The sequence below is a fragment of the Acanthisitta chloris genome, unplaced genomic scaffold (assembly GCF_000695815.1).
Source record: "Acanthisitta chloris isolate BGI_N310 unplaced genomic scaffold, ASM69581v1 scaffold38712, whole genome shotgun sequence".
Taxonomy (NCBI): Eukaryota; Metazoa; Chordata; class Aves; order Passeriformes; family Acanthisittidae; genus Acanthisitta; species Acanthisitta chloris.
In genome coordinates, this window is record NW_008662887.1 from 42,665 (window position 1) to 42,954 (window position 290).

Genomic DNA, 290 nt, shown 5'->3' on the forward strand with positions numbered 1-290 from the left:
GTAAAAGCAAAGGAGAGTGGTTAAGGCTACAGGACAAGCCTCACTAGGCAGTGTTGTGGGAACTGAGGGGAGAGAAGGTTTTTGGTGAGATGCTCCTTGATGAGACATCAGTTGTCCTCAGGGGGGGCAGCAGAGACTTTCCATGAGGATGTCCTTGCTGTGTTCCCAAGAGCCACATGAACCTATCTGACTGGAATGGAGATCCTGATCTTGTTCTACAAAGCTGCAAATGCCCATGGGGAAAATCTGCAAAGAAGTGTAGCTCCCTCCAGCACCACTTCTTTGGGGTT